The sequence below is a fragment of the Heliangelus exortis genome, chromosome 7 (genome assembly GCF_036169615.1).
Source record: "Heliangelus exortis chromosome 7, bHelExo1.hap1, whole genome shotgun sequence".
Taxonomy (NCBI): domain Eukaryota; kingdom Metazoa; phylum Chordata; class Aves; order Apodiformes; family Trochilidae; genus Heliangelus; species Heliangelus exortis.
In genome coordinates, this window is record NC_092428.1 from 21,840,183 (window position 1) to 21,860,712 (window position 20,530).

Below are 20,530 nucleotides of genomic sequence, written 5' to 3' on the forward strand. Positions count from 1 at the left end.
ACAATTTCTCTCAACTATTTTAGAAAAATTTCATTATTAGCCTTGCTTCCACTGTTCTTTATTAAACCTACCTATGATTAGACCTATGCCGTTTTTTTAGCAGCATGTCATTGCTGCTAAATAGTTTATTAAAAAAAAAACCTACAATAATTCATACTTGATTTTATTTAGGTGCACTCTGATACCATTTAGCAATTGCCCATTTCCTACCGTGTAGTGCTCTCAACTTTTCCATTTTTATTTATTTATTATTCATCCTTATTACTCCCTTATTGATTAACTTCTCTTTTAAATCACATTTTTTAAATCCAAAGTTCTCTTTCAGGATTAATGAGTTGCATTCTTTGGCATGTAAGGACTCAGAATTGCAGAGTTCCCAATTATCCTGGAATTCTAATGCTGCAGTAATACCTCCCACTCCATTCACTCCTAACTGCTTTCAGTTTCACATACGTGTATTTATGTATCAAATTGGCAAGTGTGCCATATTTACACTGTAGTGTTGACTATACTGTGGTTTTACAAATCAAACAAAATTATCATAATCACTTTTAGTTCAGTGACCAGAGAACAGCAGGGCAGCAGAATGAGGCTGTTCTATGTAACCTAAGGTAGCTCTGGTATTTTGCATAAAACACTAACTAAAGACTTCATAGGATGCTACTACCTTTGACAACAAAGTCTTTCCTCATTCCCAAAAGGAATGAACAAAGACAATGCAGTATGTAGAGAAGTTTCCTATTTCTCTATATTCTACTCAACCACCAAGGCAGGATATGGAGAAGAAAATCCTGTGGTCCACCAGGATTAATACTTGAAAGGCAGGCTGAAGAAACAAGGCTCCTCAGGAACCAACTTCTGAGCTGAACTAGAAACACCTTTTCATGTTTTGTGAACTGAGATGTAATCATATAAATATTCTTCTTGGATACTCACCAAATGCAAATGCACGCTCTAGGTCACAAAAAGGTTTGGATTCTTATCAAAGAATGCTCTCAGACTTATTTTTCTTTCAATATTGAAAAAAAAAATTAAAAAAAAAAAAAATAAATTGAACCAACTAGACAGGGAAGGTTTACTACATGTACTTGTACTTTACACTTTCATAAAGGCACAGGTATGCTGGTATATTCCAAGGGGCCTTTTTAAATTTGCAATGAAGAAAAATGTGGTTTTACTGAACTATTTCCTGAAGGTTTATAGGTTTATCCTAGATTCTATATTCCTCTGCTGCTAGATCCAGTTTTACATGTGGTTAAAAATATAAGCATCAGTTCCATCACCAGAGGCATCACCTCAGTAATGAAGAAAGAAAAATGTGTTTGCTTGTACGTATATTAACAATCAATTAGTCAATGTTACAAACATTAAGTTGAAACAGGTGGCTTGTGCCATAACACCAAAATCATTTACACCCATTCAGGAGGATAAATATTCGTTCCCCTGCTAGGACTAAGGCTACTAAGTGTCTAAATCACTACTGAAAAGAAAATTGGGTACCCTTGAAAAATGTTACTGCATATGCACTGGTAATAGTGTGCTTCCAAAGGGTGATAAAATGAGGATTTAATTATGCATGTACTTGTACATCAGTAACTTGCATGTGAGTAAGCTCTCTGCATAATAATATACATATATAATATACATTGATAATACTGAATTATAATTGAATGCTTGTAATTGTTTTCAGGATCAAAGCCCTTATTAAGAATTCAGATTAAAGCCTTATAATGGCAGTAGTCATGATGGACTTACACGTGGATATAGTAAAATTAAGTCCTGTAATAAGTGGTATATTTTGCATATACAATTAGATAATCTTAAAAATCATCAGTGCAGGGCTGACAATTAAATGCTAAAAGGAAAGAGATGAAACTGTGATGATATTGCTGACATTTAATAGGCAAATATGAAACAACAAAACTGCTGTAATAGCATTCCTGAGGAGATGTGGTGAACCTGTCAAATGACAGGAAACCTGACGGGATGGGATGTTTGGCAATCTCTGGGCTAACAGCCTGAATCTAATCTCTGGGTAATGACAAACACCAGGGGATTGTAGTAAGAACAGCAACTCCACTGCCTCCAACCTGTGTCAGCAACACTGAGGCTGAGCTCTTCCCAGGCAAGCAGAGGAGCTCCAAGGCACAACAACTCCACTGCTCAGCAGCAGCAGCTGTACAAGGACCTGCAGTGATCTGGATTTTGAAAAGCACATCAAAGGCAGAGAAACACCATCTCTGTACTGCTTGTTAGGGCATTAAACACTGGTCATGAACACAGGGAAGAAACTACTCGGGCAAATACTTCCAAAGAGAGAGAAGACTTATTTTTAGAGTAATTTTCTGACTTAGTAAGGATTAATATTTGCTTTTGTGGAAAGCACTTATTGCTACATTTTGGGTATAGCCAGTTTGCTTACAAAGATTATACATTGCAATTTGTTTTGAAACTGTAAACATATAGTAGAACATAAACCTATAAACTAAACTAGGACCTTCTGGGAATATTGTTCCTAAAGCCAACAACATCCATCCTCATGTTCTCTCAGATCTTAGGTCATGCTGTATTTAAAAGAGAATCCACCATCAGAATTAGGAAACAAATCAAAGTACAAATGCAATGGCATCATAAGACCTACTAAAATAATTGCAGATTCCAATTCTATTTCTACAACAGTTTGTCAGGGTGTATCATTGTCAACACTATCACAGCTGCACCCTACCAAAGGCATGGCAGGATGGTAAAAGTTTCTTGCAACAGCAGCAGCTTAGAGGCTTTTGTTTGGTTTAAAGTAAAGCTCTTGACCATAATTACTTAAAGCAAAACTTTAAAAATATAAAACGGTTTATTTTGCAGTATAAACTGGCTTGTTTTGTAGTTTCCTGTAATAATTCATCCATGAATTAATTTCTGAATTTATAAAACTGGTATCTAGATCGTTTCCCTCTAGCTTTCTCTTAAATATTATTCACTCCATATATGTATTTAGCTCCTTCATAAGTTTCTTACTAAAACCTTTTCTTCTTAATCCTGCCTACTGCAGACAAGCAGCTCCATAGCTTGTTCTTGCTAAGAACAATGACCAAAAAAAAAAATATTGGCTTTTTTTTCCGCCTTGAAAAAGTAAATGAAGGCATAAAATAAATACCTAATTATTTTTCTAAATTATCTCCATTCCACCATTGTAAAAACACTGCAGCTGAAATATTGGATTGCATTTATTCCATGCCACTAAGTTTTAAAGGGAAAAACTGCTCCCCAATCAATATTCAACAGATATTTCAGCTGAAGTTAAGCAGCAGAGTGGTTAAATTAGAGGATTCAAAATGAGGGCTGTGTGTGGCATCCTCACAAAAAATCCTTCATAGTTGACAGTCATCTAGTTCTGTTCGCCCCCATTTAATTTTTAAAAATAAAGCTTTTTTAATATCATTTTTTGCTATTTCTATGATGACATTTGAAATGTGCTTTGGATTTACCATCTACTGGTAGAACTCAAGGCAACGAATGGTTTTAACTTCAAACAGCAAAATGCTGAACAGATTATGGAAAAACAAATAGAAAAATCAGAATAAATAGAGTTTTATTTTGCACATAGGGAGGGATGGAAATTTGAGGAAAAGAGGATTCCTTTTCTTCAGGCTCCATTTATCCAGGTAGTGCTGAGCATATGTTCTGTCTGCTCAGGCATGCCAGGAACTTTCCTCCAAGTTGTGCAGTTAAGAAGGAAACTACTGAGGAAGTATCTGATGATTAATCAGTGGCTAACTGAGGTTATCTAGAGCATGAAAGATGGGGACAACATATTAAGCAAGCTACTGTGGCAGCCAAACTCACCTGATAAAATAAAAATTAATGGCTGACCCAATATAAGGTAACTTTTTCATTGATTTTTATCTAGCTGGATTGGACTATAAAAGAGCTATCAGAGAAAGCTACCCATTAGCTCTCAGCTCAGAATGCCCTAAGAAGCAATTGCTAATCCTTCAATGATATCTCACTACACCCTAATCTCCACAAATTGTTTTTGGAAGAAGTATTAAACTAGCTATCAAACCAGGTCTTTAATGCTTCTTGGAGTTATTCAAACTGTAACTCACTAGAGATCATTCAGAGTACTTAAACTTTTAAATCCAGTTGCAATAAATTAATCAGTTGGATTTTGTCAATGGCAGATCTACACCTTCCTGTGTTTTGCCTTCTGTTAAAAAAAAAACCAAACAATGCAGGAAAATAAACCATAGTTACAAAAAAAGTTAAAAAGTTAAAAAAGTTAAGTTAAAAAAAGTTAAAGTTAAAAAAACCTACTAGGATTCATAAAAACAAAGAGAGAACTGTTGTGGTTTAATTTTGCTTCCAAATATTATCTCCTATTATATAAGGGTATAAAACACTTGTCAAGTGGTAGAGATACAATCAGTAGAATTTCAGTGCTCATACTACTCCAGATAAACAGTAAAATAAAACCCCATACTTTTTCTCACCTTTTTAAAATCTTGATTGCCTCACCTAGAATTATGAGAGGGAATCATTAAAATGGGTACAGCTAAACCACTATGAAGCTGATACAAATTTATAATGTTGTAAGACAAATGAAGCATTTTAAAAAAGGAGAAAAGAGGGATGGAACTTGAAAAACATATATATTAGGGATATTAATTTCATGGAATAACTGTAATTAAGCACTCCCTCATATGTTGCTGAAGAAGACAATTCCTTTTGGCTTCCCAATGCCACAAAAGTTTAGCTGAAGACTTCTGATTAGTGTTCTGGTGGGAGGTAAAAATTACCACTTGCAGATAGCAATCTAGTAACTCAAAGTCCTATAAGTAGGACAAACACAAGATATGATGATCAAGCAGAAATGATCAACAAAAGCAGCCCAGAAAACAAATGTCTAGCATACAGTGAGACAATTAAAAAGCAAACAAAAAAGAAAAAAGAAAGGATCCCAAAGTGCCAAAGTGATCCAATGGGCATCATCTTTTCTGCCTATGTACCTCAGAAAGAGCAACAAATGCAGTGTCATATTAGACATTAGAGAAACTTCCCAAAGGTTAACACTGTGAAACACTTCAATGAAACTGTCTTTGTGGAAGCTGAAAGCCTGGACAACTGGGTGCTACAAATCTTCTGATTACTGAAGAGGAAACTGTGAGAAGACAAGGAAAGGGACTAGTTATTAAGTAGGCTCAGCTTTTGTGACTGCATGAATTCACTCCCCTCACACAAGAACACTTACAATTTTTTTTGGTAAAAAGATAGCAGTGGTATAACTCAAGTGAATCAATGAGGCTAGAGAGGATAAGAAGACAATCTGGAGGCTGCACACTGCTGTGTCAAGTGCACAGCATGAAAATTGCAAGCTTGTGTCACAGTAACTCAGAAAATAAAATTTTTATCCTATAAAAAGCAACCCCATGTAAAGATTACACAGTAAGATAATAGAAGTGAGTATCCAAATTGATTGGCAAAACTAATTTTTCAGCAGGCAAACAATAACAGACCTACGTTTATCAAATTAGACAAAAATATTACAATTGTTCTGCATTTTCAGAGACCGTCCTGGGCAAATCGTTAGTATATTCATTTCAAAACATCATTAAAGCTTATGATGTCACAGAACTCTTTACAAATCTGAAAATACGAGGTTTATTTAAGTTGTGTCTACTATTTGGTGAAATATTTCAAGAAGTGAAGGCAGACCAGTGTTTCCATTAAAGAAAAGGAATGGAGATTAAGTGCAGACATCTGTGATGATGGGTGCTGAATAACTGGGGCTATATAAGAAATTATAACATTGATCTAACTCATGACCTTACATGGAAGGGGCTATTTCCTTGACAGATGCCTATGCTGAGTTCTATTAGAACCACTATTAATGCTATAGGAGACTTGTGCTGATAGGTTTTAATTGCATGACCAAGAAAAGTGGTTGAGTACAGGATGAAACAGAATATTTGATCACAGAATACAGTAAATAGGGGGGAAAGGTGATTGTCTTCTTACAGTCTGGTATTTTTTTATGTCTAGTATCTAATCTTCAGCACATCAGACAGCTGCTTCTTGGAACAGGAAGAAAAGGATCTTAGGTGATGAGTTTTGACTCAGTTCTCACAGAAAAACAAGCTGATTCAAAACATAAAAGCATGATGCAGTTTGGTTATGACAGAAAAGGGGGACAACAAGGAAGGCAACAGGCATTAAAAATAACAGGTAAAGCTTCTCACAGACCTGGGAAGCAGGAAAATAAAAGAAGAAGAATGGAAATTAAATTGAAGAGAGGAAGACTGAGAATACAAAATATAAGAATACCAAATAACATTGCAATCTAATCTAGGGTAGAATGGAATTCTTCCTCTCCCTGAGAGAGAGAGAACACAGCAGGGGAAGACAGCTCAAGTTAAATGACAATATATCCTTTGAAAAATAATATCTAGCCTGAGAACAAATGGGTAAGCACAGATACCAAATTTCACCTTTGCCTCTCACAAAGGTGAGGCAAATATTCCAAATATTTTGTCTCTCCACAGACTTTCTGAAGATTTCTGTAGACTGAAGAGGTCTAAAATTTGATAATAATTCTCAAAATAAAGTAAGCTTTGAATATAGAACCATCATTTTCTGCTTAACTGGAAACAAGTATTGAATTTGTTCTGCAGTTGTCAGCATCAGTATTTTTGATTGTCATGCAGCAGAGAAACAGAAACTGAGGCAAGAGAGATGGCAAGGGGAAAGAAAGACTCAACTGGACTTTCAGAGTAATTACCTAAGACACTCAAATTTAACAATTCTCTTATTAGGTAGATTTTCAAAAGACATGGCAGCCCTTCATTATACCTTTTTTGAAAAACAGCATTTTGGATAAAATAATTTTAAAAGGGCAGTAAGAATGTTATGAGCACCACTATGGTGAATGGAATTTTCTGGGGCACAATTCTCTGTTCATTGAGGCTTGTGGCAGCTTTTCAACAAGGGCAAGGGGTGGAAGAGCAAAGTGCACTCAGGGGATGAGAATGACAACAATGAAGAGTTCTTTCAGCTCAGACTGCAGGTTGCAGGGACAGAACAACAGGTTCAGCTGGCTAGGAAATAACCCTGTTGGGGAAATTGAAAAGATTCATTGAAATGGCCCTTGATACCTGGAATCCCTTCTATAGCTCCTATTACTTCTTTCTCTTTGGTAGTGCCACTCCAGGAGAGTCCTTGGGGGAAAAGCTACAGGATTCTGATGGAGAGCAGAACAGAAATTGATCCCAGAGACTGCATCACCAGGTTATGGGCACAGCACACCACCTGGGGGCAATTTCCTTCTGAGCTCTTCAATAATTCATCTACAGGCAGGAGTTTTATCATAATAAATTAGGCCTACAAGAAAGCATGCTAAATTTTCTCAATACATACAATTCCACTGGCTTTTCTGATCTCCTGAGCTTCTAAATCTGTCTCTCAGCTTCCCTCTGAGCACAAGATCTCTGCTCCTGCCTCTACTGTCCTGTTCTTTCTGTGTTTTTCTGGAAAAGCTTCACTGAACAGCAATGATAGAAAAGTCAGCACAGAACATTGAAAACAGCAATCATAATTTCACTGCATCAGTAAAGCACAGCTATCAGAGCATATATTTTTTTAAAATGAAATGAGGAAAGACAGCATCTGTTAGCTTTATTCTGTACCTGTCCTTCAAATCATGAATCACTTGGGAATAACTGTTACACGTTCCCCTTTAGAAGGTTCTACAGAACCCACCACTGACATTTCTGTATGGTTGTCACAGTCTATGCTTTGAGAAGCAAATACAACAGCACATATTAGATTTAATGTCTACTGAAAAGTTAAGCCAAAGACTACAGTAATTTTAAATATGCGCTGTGCATATTTATCTTGACTTCATGGAAAAACTCCAAATACACCAGGTGGGGGGTTTTTTAGGTGTGTTTAGAGAATTATCTAAAAGGTGTACATCCTGTGATTTCACAGTGACAATGTATACTGCTATACAAACAACTGCTTTTCTCTATGAGAAGTCAGTAATTTGATAGCTTCACAGGGTTCGGAGACAGTGCTTGGGGCTTGGGGGAACTGTGAGGTTTATTTCCTTCTGAACTGCAACAAGGAGGTTGGGACTATCTATAATGTAAATTTATTCCTTATTAAAGAATGACCTTGAAACCTCAGGAAGCTCAGTTCTCACAGAGTTGTTTCAACCTGAGGCTGCACAACTCTATGACTTTGCTTTCTGAAGAGCAGACACTTGTGAAATGGAGACTTCTGAATGAAAGTTCTAACCACCCATGTCTCTTACATGAAGCTCACCAAAGATGTAAGCAGGATTGTAGATGACACCAGATGTCTACCTACATTAGCCATTTGTTTCCTAGCAGAGTGAATACTGACTAAATAAAGCCACTGAGGAGGTCTTTGACTCTCCAGGATTAGTGCATTGCTTGTTTAGATTATAAATGCTGTCTTAAATTAAAAACCAGGTAAATATTACCTTGCTTCAACAATTTCTCTGACAGAATCATTTGCTTCTTAACATACTCTTTCATTTTAAGACCTTAAGTTTACAGTGTAGCTTTCTTTACAAATGTTATTAACAAAGCTGCACCTGCAGATCCCCAGGAAAATTCCAAGGCAAGAGAACCACTCCCAAACTGAGATCCCCACAAAAATCATTTCATTCCTTTTAAGGCTTATCTGGCCACCAAGTACCCTGCCACACGATCACAGCTAAAATATGTAGAAAAGAAGGGGGCATGCCACTTGGAAAGATTCAACTTTTATGTTATTTTTAAGCAAAACCATCTGAAAGAGCAAACTTTTTTACAGCTTAGATATTCATGTAATGAGATAATGATGTCAGTGTTACAAATCAAGATTGACAGAACCTCCATGTACCATGGAGAATATAAAAACTTTGACAAAACCCTTCTGCACAGTTACTAGCCCACCATTCAGTAAAATGACTGCTCTGGTAAGGAAGGGCTGTCAGACTGAGAGGGTTTCCATGTGTCTCCTACCAGGCCACGTGCAGAGCTTCCACTGACTTCAGTAGCAAGAAATAAAGATTAATGGGCTATTAAAATTAGTATTTCGCTACTATTAAAATTAAAATTGCTTTAGTACCACTTCAGCAGGGAAAGGATGGGTCCCTAGACAGATCACTGCCTGGAGTCAACTCCATGACTGCCTGGGAAAAGACATCCCACCACCTTAGGTGGTGCACACCAGATACTCTGCTATCAGGATGCCAAGCCCAAGCTTGCTGTTAATAGTACAAATCCATTCATTTATTACTCCTCCTTGTTTTCAATTCATTCCATTATCCTATTTGCAACCAAAATACTCCCAGCTCTCCATTCCAAACAGCAGATTATGCCACTTAATGGCAATTAAATGTCCTAAAGGCATTAAAAAGGCTATTACCAAAACGTATTTTCAAGCACTGGTATAAATCATGTCACATAGGCTTTGAAATTCAAACTGAGTGAGCATACACTGTCAACATTTGTTTTGGGGTCATATGTCTAGGTATTAACACAGTACCTCTATTCAGTAATAACTAATGATACTAAAACTATTGCCAAACTACTACAAAAATCTGAATATGTGAGAATTTTGAAATGATAAACAATTTCTTGCTCACCTTTAGTAGATTTCTTAGATAGAAATACTGTTTTTCAAGCTCAAACCTAACATAAGGATAAATAAGCAAACAGGACAATACGTAGCAGGCTTTCCACTTACCTATTTACACTTCACAGCTAAGTCAATAAGTTCAAAAACATTTTCAGTTAATTAGTTAATTAAAAAATAAAAGTATGTTGATATTAGAATCCTATTCTTGGAAGTAAGTTGAAAAGTGAAAGGGTAGTCAGCTACATTGCTTCACCAAAGGGACAAAAAAAGTCCTTTGCCAGTTTTTCTCCAGCTGTATTCTAGTTGAATACCTCTCCTGCAAACCTTGCCTCATTCTCCATTTGAGATCCCCTCTAACAGAGACTCTTGCTAGAACAATTTATTTTTTTTCTTAAGAGATCAGCATAGCAATGTTTCATAAAAGTCAATCAGGACCAAATGCAGAACAACAGACTGGGCTAAGTCATTCCTTTGTAACTGCTTATTTTTAATGTTAGCTGGAGCCCACTTATTCTCACTTAGCTCATTGCTAAGATTTGGCTAAGAATTCCACCTACTCAGAGAGCATTTTGACACTATCTATAGAAGACTACTGAAAATGCTTCTTCCTTTTGATGGGAGATAGGGCAACAATAACACTTCAGTTCTAAAATATAACAAGACAGCAATATAAGACATAGTAGTTACTAAAATTCCTGGTGACAACTGACTGTAAAGTGAAGCTCAAATGATTTAAATGGGGTTGGTCACAATAGCAGTTTGTGGCCTAATGAGTGTCCCGAACTCAAACCTGATTCAGCATCCCACAGGGCAAAAATAATTTCCATCTGGAGTAACTGGTTGTTATGGCAGCTGACATGCAGCCCTGCCTGGCTGTCAGAGACACCCCTGTTATTCAGGGACACAGCTTGGCTGTATTTGGAGATATCCTTTTAAATCACCTAATAAAATAAAAGCTTCTGTCTCCTCCTCAGCAATTTTCAAGGATTGCACTGTTGGAAAATTATTTCAAATCATGACACACACAACAACCAAGGCTATCTGGTACTTTCTGAACATTTAAAATAAGACTTGTTGAATGTATTTTCTAATTTGAGCATTCATTAGAGCACAACTTTCACTTCTCATCTGTAACCTCTTCACCTGCCTTCACTTCATAATTAAGAAAATCTGAGCTTGAGGAAAAGGAGTGACCACCCCTGGTCTCTTAGCTTCCAGTAACCAATCATCTATAGTCTATTACTCTCATTGAGATTTAAAAAAGTTTTGAGGATGAACTACAGACTAAAAAGCAAGTCAAAATAGTGAAAATGACATCATTCTATAGCAGCTGTCTGCTAGAACAGCTCTGTGCTGTCAAAGTCACCCTTTTTCTGGTGAAAGGGGAAAGTCAAGGTAATTTCATTCATTTTTAGCAACCAAGCACAGAATTCCCAAGCTAAGAGTGCAGCACAGAAATTATTCAACCATCTGCACATAAAGGCTCTCCATCTATGCTCTACTGGGTTATGCTTTTAGAACACCTAGTGGGAAAAGTTCTATTGTTCTGGAATGTAGGAAATCATTGTACAAAGAAACTAACAAAGACATCAAACAATGCTGAATCTCTGATACTACATTTGGGGTTTGGGTTTGTTTGGGTTTTTTTACATCAATGTTATCTTCCATAACTGCTACTGAAAATTGCATATCACATATTTAATCTAATATCCTCTTATTTCCTTTATTTATGTGTTTTGATAGTCCCAACCTTCATTTATACAGAGCTGAACTGAACTCAGAAGCTTTTAATTACCTCTTTACCACTGAAGAGTTGGACTGCAGCCTGGTGGTAAGAATTTCATTATGTTTGGCCTCTAAATTCCTTACCAAGCTTTAACTATTCATCCTCAAGTAAAATGTTCAATCTAGTGCCTGTCTGTGGTCTATCCTACTGTGATTCTTACAGAACAGCTCCTGCCTGGTTACATGTGAGCTGAGTTCCTCAGATTTGTAATGCCATTTCATTGCACAAAATATAGTAAATTTATTTTTAAGTAGTATTTGTTAAGGTAGAAAGTCCAGGACGCAATGCTGTTGTTCAAGGGATAGTTGAAAAATATCTCTAATTAAATAATTGAAATGTCATGTATTTAATTAGAAATAATGTTACAGTATCTTCCTAAAAGCACTTAAAAATATCTCCCTAATAAAGCCACATTGCTTTTAAACATACAAAAATTCTCACAGTATAAAAATGAAACATCTCATAATAATTATTAATCATTTTTATCATCTAGAATTCCTCATTCTCACTGAAGGACTCTACCCCCAATAATCCCTTTACAGTAAGGACTTTTAGCTTAGGCCTGTCTGGTACACTTCATTTTCTACAGATACTTTACTCACCAGCCAGGATCATTGTTAAAATCAGGGCTGGACATATTTTAATTACTATCTAATTTGAATAAATACCTTTTCATGTTTCAAATATGAGCACTGTAAGGAAACTGGGAATGCGGAGCCATTACTCAGCAGCTGCTCAAACCATTTACATCCATTTACAATTACAGATGCACCTTACAGAGGTGAAGCTGTGGCTGACTAAAACTCCCTGCATCTGCCCAGCTAAGAGAGGGGAGCTTTTCTAATGTGTGTAAATATAAGGTGTAACCAAGCCTTGTGGTGTATCCTATCACCAAAATTCAGTAAATGCAAGTGATCTCTTCCATCTCCCATAAAATAACAAGTACCATATCAGACTCTTTCTTCCCCTCTTAAACAACTCACACACCAACAACTCAGCTTCATATGTTCAGATGCAATCCAGCCATCCACAACCTAAAACTTGCAGGAATTCCCCACTGCAGGCAGATATTTCTAAATCCAATTTAAAATACTAAGCCACTACTGCTGGTTTTCATTTAGGACTAAGTAAGCCTCTGTAATGAATGTGCTCCAGCTATGAAAAGGTATCAGAAGCATTTCTCTCCCTTTGTGCTTTTGTAGAAAATGAAGCAGGAGAGGAACTGCTGATGGAGCCAGGGCAAAGGCTGTGTCTTCCCAGATCAGGGCAAACCCTGCTGAAGAGCTTCTTGTGCAGAAGCACAGGATGGATGCAGCTCCCCCCATCACCTCCACTGCCCATCCACCACCTTTCTTCTCTAAGGCAAAGTGACAGCAGCCATTGAGTAGCAAATGTTCACCTTCCCCACTACAAATGAGCCTTTGGACTGTCAATACTAGGACTGTAAAAGTGTCCTGTGGATGCTGCATTTTCTGTCTTGTTTCTATTATCATTATGAGTGTCAAGGTTGTCATCTTCAGGTAATGAGTTGAGGCAGAAGTACAACCTCCTCACAGAGCAGCTCTGGTAGCTGAGAGCCTATGTGCAGTAGGAAAACCTGTTGCAGCAGTACAGTCTCAGTTCAGTAGCAGACTGTGTCATTTATACATTGCTTTATACATTAGTGACCTTACAGGAGTGTATGTTACAGTCTCAGTAACAGCTCTGAATGAGTATTTCCACCTATTAGATTAAAAACTGTTTTAGTTTGCAACCTATATTTTTCTAACATTTTGACTGATGGAAACTAATTATAAATCAACTTTCTTACACTGAGATATGGTTTTATAAATAAGTAACTGAGTCACTGAAATGTATAGTATGCTCTATTAACGTTAGAAAGATTGAAATCTAAAAAGAAACCCAAACTGCTAAGGAAAAAGTTGTTGTTGTATGTATTGATGCATGGATTTTGGGGGTTTTATTTACTTTATATTTTAAAAAATGAGAAGATTGAACTTTAATGCAATGACCCAGCTGGGCCAGCTTTCTGGTTGAAGACTAATGTGGTTTAGCTACTTACAAAATAATTATAAAGTACCTCTACCCTTCTAAATCAGGAGCACTGACACTCACCAGAATAATCCCCCCAGTTAAGTTCCTGAACCCACTGGCCACTGAACCTTGGCAGTGTAAAGTATTCACTTTTGATACCACTAAATGGCAGGAAAATAATCATACCACTTCAGCACAGCTCATCTCTAGGTTTCAAACAAAAACTCTGCTTCTCTTCTGTAAATTCACAGACAGATTGAACAAGAAAATTAATTTCCAGACCACATCTCTTAGGAAAAACCATTAACAAAGCACGCAGCCTTAGAAGACAGTTAATAGGTTGTTTTTAGCAAAAAATCCACAAACAGATCCAAATCAAAATTGCTGGGATGGTTTGGTACTATTTTGATGACAACTCTCTGACCACCTGTACTGCAAATAACCGAGGGTCAAGGAAACAAAGATTTCCTATTTTTATTTTTTTAATATTCAACAGTAACACTCAGCCACTGCAAGATGAGCCAGCTACAACTCCCAGCCACTCAGAGCACACTGTTGGAAATGGTATTTTAGTCTGCATTAAACTGGGAGATAGAAGTAAACATTAGCACTGCACAGCACAATGTAGCAGGTTAGCAACACTTAGTGATACGAGTTTTTTGGGTTTCTGAAAATCCTGATTAGATTTAGAAGCAGCACAGCAGCTGCAGACTCCATTCTGTGTTTTCCACCTTCCTTGCCAACCACATTAGAAAAAAGCCTTGTCACTGTGGTAAAAACAGACCACCAAAGCCCTTCCAAGAGAATAACTCCTTCTTATCTCAAATGCTTGCTTTACAAGTTCTGACACCAGTGAGAATAATCAGATCTGGAAAAGAGGCTATTTGCTATTAATACTAATTTATTGTTTTGCTGTTACACAGTGCTATAGCCCCTCTATCTGGTAACACTCAGCAGTCAAGGCTCAATTCCTGCTGAACTAGAATCTTGAATTTTAGCAGTAATTATTCTATGAAAGAAATAATGTGAAGATAACGTCATAATTTTGGTTCCAGAAAATAACAAAAGCTTCACATGCAACTTGCCATCTCCTCTGCTTTAGGAAACATTTTGCATCTATAAGCTTTAGGGAGAAGTCACTGTTGGCATTTATCTAAAAAGTAATACAGATAATAACTGTACAAAAACAGAAGTACTACTTTCCAGGATAGTATATTTTTTAAAATTTAAGAATCAGATAAGGAAATAACTAAAAAATGACGTGCAAAAAAATTCATGACCTACATGTCTTGTGACAGGCTCCAGCTAGACAACTACAGGGTCCCCAGAACATGAAGGTTTTTACCACAGAACATACTTCAGGCAAAGAATAAAGAAGGTGATGGGATGTTTTTCATGGTAGTGCTAAACACACACACGCCAAAATGCACTGGAAGAACCTCAGTTCTAAAAAGCACATTAAATAATCCTGACAACTTTTTAAAAGCAGCACTTTGATGCACATCTATTTACACAAGCATGTTTTGTAAGCATTCTGCAAGCTAAGATACAGTAACAGATTTAATATCACATAAATTTACCCTGATTGTGCAGATGCAGAACTCTGCAAAAGAGAAAAGGCATCACTGGCACACCCTAAATCTGGGCCATACAGCAATCTCATTGTAAAAGCCAGACTCTAAACTACTTAATTCAGCACAACCACATGGAATGTTTTTTCCTCAGTTCTTTGCTAACTAAGTCACAAAATGCCTCAGTGAAAGAGTCTTTTTGTACATATTAAAACACTAATTCATTTTTCTAGAAAGAGCACCTACCACATCACAAATTCATATGCATTCCTAATGTGCATTTTCCCTATCAGAGTAAAATACAGGTGGGAGAGGCAGGGATGGGACTCAGCTGTATTTAGAATGGCCAAGAGATTAATTAAAAAGTTGTAAAGGAAAAAAAAACAAAAACAAACCATAAGATCAACGATTAAAAAACAAAAAGCAGGAATTCCTGCAGGTTTTTCAGAGCAAACTTACACTTTTATCTTTTTACCCAGTGATGTTTTTATTGGCCAGAGAGCCTCTCCCATTCTACCTGAGCTCTTCCCAAAGGTTTAATTCTTGCAGAAATACAAAAAATAAATTACCCTGATCAAAAAGAAAAAGCCCCAAACATTAATCAGTTGCTAAATACAAAGTTGCTAAGTGAATCGTCTTTGAAGAGGAATAGTTTGTCTCCTACAGTCAGCAGGCATCAGAAGAACATAAGAAAAAAAAAAAAAAAAAAAAAAGGGGGAAAAAAAATATCAGGGAGCAATACATTGTTAAAAAGACCTGAAAGTCACCCATTTTCCATTTCTTCTACATAAGAAACAGCCTTAAAAATGCAAAATACTGCCCTTGAAGGACTGAAGATTTGGAGTACTGGGGAAGGCAGGAGGCTGAAAGCAGGTGAAGAGCTGCCCACACAGAAAAATTAGTTCTGAGCAAGGAGAAAACACAGGAACAAAACAGCCTCATTAAATGACACTTCTAGCCCTCACCACACCTATCCAAGAACAAAGTCCCTTAAAATGAGAAATCACCTCCATCACACACAATAAACTCCTTGTTTTTCCTGTGTTTTGTCTACTCTTGAAATACAAAAAAACACCCAGCCAGTCTCTATGCTTAACAGTAACACTAGCAAAGACTCCTTTCCACACAGCAGAACCTGAAAGAGACTTCTAAATTAACAAAAAAGATGCACTTTAATTTGCCATTCAGCCTAGTTGGCTACAGTGAAACCTCCAGGTTTGTTTTGAGGCCTAGGATGACAAGCACCACAACCAAAGCAGCTCCCTTTTTCCTTGTCTCTGAGGTCCAATCCTCCCCCAAAAAGGGGACTGTGCCAAGGTACAAACACCTGCTTGGATCTCCTGCTTGTGCACACACACACACACACACACGTGCACACCTAGGGCTGCTGCAGCCCAAACTACTTCAAAGCACAAAGAATCTCAAAAAGAAATCATCAGCCTCAGAGACATACAAAAGTCTCTGAGGTTTATTTATATTTGGGACCAGATAGTCCCACATGATTTTATTAGATGCCTTTCCTTGTGCAGTTTGTTTCCAAGCAAGCCATGGGAGAAATCAGCAAACCCAAACTCCTGTATGCTTTAAGCACTTCCTGAAAGCCACACGAGCTATAGAATTTAAAGATGAAGTCCAAGCCAAATCCATACCAATCCGTGTACTTACTGAGCTTTGCAGGAGGTTTCAAAGCAATGAGTCAGATGATAGATGTACTGCAACACCAGACACAATACTGTAGATAGAGACAGGTCTTTGGCTTTAATTTTTAATTTCCATTTTCTGTGGGTTTAGACAAACCACTGACACTACTTTAGCATAATACTTTGCAATGAATCAATACTTTAATTTAATAATGGTATTCTGTTGTCAACATGTAATCTATCAAATAATGTCCTTGTGTAGGTAAAAAAAAAAAAAAAAAAAAAAAAGTAAGGCTTTGTTTTTACCAGTAATCATGGGTTAAATCAATGTAATGAGAATCATTATGGCTCCCAAAAGAATTTTCTTCAGGGCTAAATGGCAGCATGGAGAACTTTCAGCCATATCCCTTCCTCCCATCATACCACTGCTTGAGAGCTCTCCTACGACATGGGATTCTAACAAACACTTCAATAAAAGGACCAGAGAGAAAATTTATCTGAATAGAATCAATGTACATATCTGTGGGTGAGGCGTATTTAAACATTCTACTTTCTAATGAACTCACTAATACTGCTCTAGTTCTTAACTATAAAGGGAATTAAAAATGGAAAATGGAATCAAGTCCAGTGTCATGCAACTTAATTGAACCAGATGAAGCAAGTTATAGCAGTAAATCTGAAAAACAAAATAAAATTGCAATAACTTCCACTTTGGTGGCATGACTACAATTTTGTATTTATTATTCTCATCTTGATGATAGCTTTGCTGTTGACAAGTACTGAAGATGGGAACCACAGATCTGATCATGTCTATGTTGACTCATGGTATGTGAACAGAAAGTAAGTGGGAATGGGGAAGAAGCAAATGCTTTCCAAACTCCCAGTTGTTCACTTCAGTGTTCTTTTTCCATTCAACAGCTTTTGATGCATTACAAATTGATTAATAATTGATATATTAATCTTAGTCAATGCTACAGGCACATGCTTTACAGTCATGTGTGCTCCCCTCAGTTCCAATGACAGCTCATGATCATAAAGCAAAGCCTTCACATATAGATGGCATTTGCTGGCAGAAGGTTTAGAGCTCTGGGAAGAGTAGGTCTGGTTTTACTACAGCTTGGCACCTCCCACAACACTCCTCAGTCGGTGAAAACCCTGCAGTTCCATCTAAGTGTCATCCTTAATGTGTAAAAGCTATTTGAGTCAGTGCAAAATAAACCAAAGAGCTTTTACCAAAATGTCAGTGTTGGTTAACAGTTCAGCTGCCAGGTGCTTGTTACTTGAGCCCATGCTGTGCACAGCAAACAGACAGAGATATGAGGAGGATAAACGACTGGACCAGAAAATCTTTAGCAGGAAATCAAAGTATACTCAGGCTGCAGTCTGGACTCATAAAAAAAGGTCAGAATTGGATTTTCACAAGATATATTGATTAAGAGTTCTGTAACATCTCTTTCCTTGGTTACTATGCATTAGTTGAGCTCCACCTGTCTGACCTCAGTTGTCCACATCAGCCTTTGGTTATATGAACACAAGAGAAACCACAGTGCTATTTCATAGCTGAATTCACAGAGGAAATCTTACAAGTACAGTATCTCGATTTAAACGCAATAACATTACTGAAGAACCCAAAATACCATGAAAAAATGCATATTGGAAAAATCAGGGGATGTCTCTAGAAATTAAACCAGCAGCTCAATAAAAATAAAAACTCACTAGCGTGTTCCAGTCAATTGGCTGATTTTTCTGACCTACAGGCTGGACTATCATTCTAAATCAATGATTGATTTTTGTGTTGATCACTGAATAAAGAGGCTCAGCTGACAAGCCAGAGTCCTCACATGATCATGAGAAACACATGCAGGCAAGAAGGCACAGAGTGAGATTTGATGAGTAAATGGCTTTTGCTTAGTCAGAATCTGAAGGATCTTCTTCAAGAACTTTCAAAACAGCTAACAGATAGCTTGACTTTGAGTGAAACACAACCAAGAATTATTGTCATTATGCACACCCACAAAAAAGGGAGAGATTTCACAACATCTCCTCAGATGAATACACACAGAGAGAAAAGGCTTTACCAACATTTGCTTCAGGTGGGCAATCATCTGGCTTTCTGAAGAAATAACTCCTGATTTGCCTTCCATTTTCTGAAGTCATATTCTGAGCCCATTTTAACGTGTTAAAGCAATTAAATAAACTGCACCATAAAAATAAATAAACTTTACACCATAAGCTGGTGTAAAGACAGCTGCTTCTTTTCTTAAAAGCTGTGAAATGCTAAATAACCTCTGACTCCTGCCCACACATCTGCCTTGCCAAGCCAGAGGATGGCACAAGGATGTGCACTAATTTGAAAGGTCAGGCATCAGATTTGTCATGTGAGATTTATATTCACACAGTACAAGGAAATCCATGACTTTCATTTCAATAGCAGCTGGAAGAACGGGCACAGAAGTAACACACAGCTCCATCTGGGAAATGAGGATGAATTTGTTTTCAAAAATTCCTCTTCTTCCTACAAGATGTTTGTGGCAGATGCAAATACTTGCTTTGGGGTCACACCATGTCAGCAGGTCATGGCAGAAAGATTGTATTTCTCCTTCTTCTCCCCTCCAGTGGATATTGCAGCCTCAGAGATTTTTACATGTCTCCTCAGAGATGCTTGTGTGTATCAGGAAAGTACAGCTGCAGGCTTAAACAAAAAAAAAAACCAAAAAAACAAAAAAACAAAACAAAAAAAAAAAATTCCACATGCCCTACAAATTCAAATCCTTTTTTATGTAATCTATTTAATCTTCCATTAATGATAATCTCTGCTATCAATGTGCCCAAACAGGGTCAATTTCTGCTGGATTTGCACTTCTTGCATTTCATCCTATAACCGAGCTGTATTTAATGAGGGGAAACACCCTGCTGTAAAAGGTATTAGCAGCCTCCCTGAAACAAATAACTGTTACAAGACTCTGCTAATGCCAGGAACATTTCAAGATTATGGGTTTTATTCTTCCTTTGTGTGTCTTGCATGGAGGAGAGTCCTGCCAGCTGAGCATTATTTATTAATCAGGATATTCTTGCCTCCTAGACCTTGGAAGGAGACAGCACAGAGGAGCGGAAATTGCTGTGGATTTCTCTCACATACCCAAAAAGACAGGAAGGAGAGGAAGGAAGAGCATCTAGACTCCAACAGATCCCAACTGGCAAGCCCAAGCAGCATTTCAGACACACAGGTCACAACAGTTTGAAACACCATGTAACAAATCTGGTTCACCCAAGGCTTGAAAACAGAGATACAGGTTGAAAAGCAGGCTCTATTTGCTGATTTTTTTTTTTTATGGTAATCCTTAAAAAAATAAAAATAAAAAAAAAAATTGCCGTAGATATCTCAAATGAAATGGGTGGGGTTCAGCTTCACAAGACATTTGCCTTCTGTTAACATCTGACTTGCTTAGGTTGGACCTACAGAGCAAGCAGTCTTGCACACACCTGTAAGGGACAGTTCTTGTTCAATTACTGCAGCAGACACCGGGGAAGTGAGTTACTGACTTGTTTGTTCTTCTGATGTAGTGATAGTTTGATGCGTAATCATTCCCTGCCATCCACCACCTGCACACCCACCCACCCACCCACACACATCCAATTTGCTGTTCTTCTCCCGATTTTGTCAATTCACAAGATCAGTTCGCCCTGCGGATACTCTCTGCCCCGAGGCTCATCGGCAAATAAATTTAATGGAAAAAATAAAGTTCAAATGACTCGCTAACAATATCGTCTGGTGGAACTGCCGTACATTAGCATGCAAAAGGGGAGCCCCGGGCTGTAAAAGCAATTCAGGTCGTAGCATTCAAATGAACTCAGGT

General features: G+C 37.4%; 1 protein-coding gene across 1 annotated transcript in view; it reads right to left on the reverse strand.

Annotated features, from left to right (window-relative positions):
* Positions 1-20,530, reverse strand: part of NRG3 (neuregulin 3) — a 341,086-nt gene that overhangs the window by 317,712 nt on the left and 2,844 nt on the right. The window lies entirely within an intron of this gene.